Genomic DNA, 376 nt, shown 5'->3' with positions numbered 1-376 from the left:
TTTCTCAGCCTATGCTGGTTTCCTGCTCTGCCTGCAATCGCTGCACCTGGTCTCACGGCAAGGCCATCCCCTGTGCTGACGTCGCCGTATCCCAGGCACTGCTGCGTGAAAATACCCTAGACTGCCCGGCAGCTGGGAGGTTGCTACATTCAGTACTGGCACGGAGCTGGGAGAAACTGGCAAGAGGCGTTGAAGGTTCTGCTGTCCGCCAGTTCCCAGATCCTAAGAGTGGGATTTAGACAGAGGCGCGGGCCCACCTAGGCGGCGTTGTCGGTGGGGAATTTTCATGACCTCGTGATCCTAGGGTCCTAAATCCTAAAACCCATCCAGCCTCCACCCATCTGCTGCTGAGGGCGAGGAAATTTGGAGTGAATGG

This window comes from Marmota flaviventris, chromosome 6, assembly GCF_047511675.1.
Source record: "Marmota flaviventris isolate mMarFla1 chromosome 6, mMarFla1.hap1, whole genome shotgun sequence".
NCBI classification, from domain to species: Eukaryota; Metazoa; Chordata; class Mammalia; order Rodentia; family Sciuridae; genus Marmota; species Marmota flaviventris.
This window is presented reverse-complemented; position numbering follows the sequence as displayed.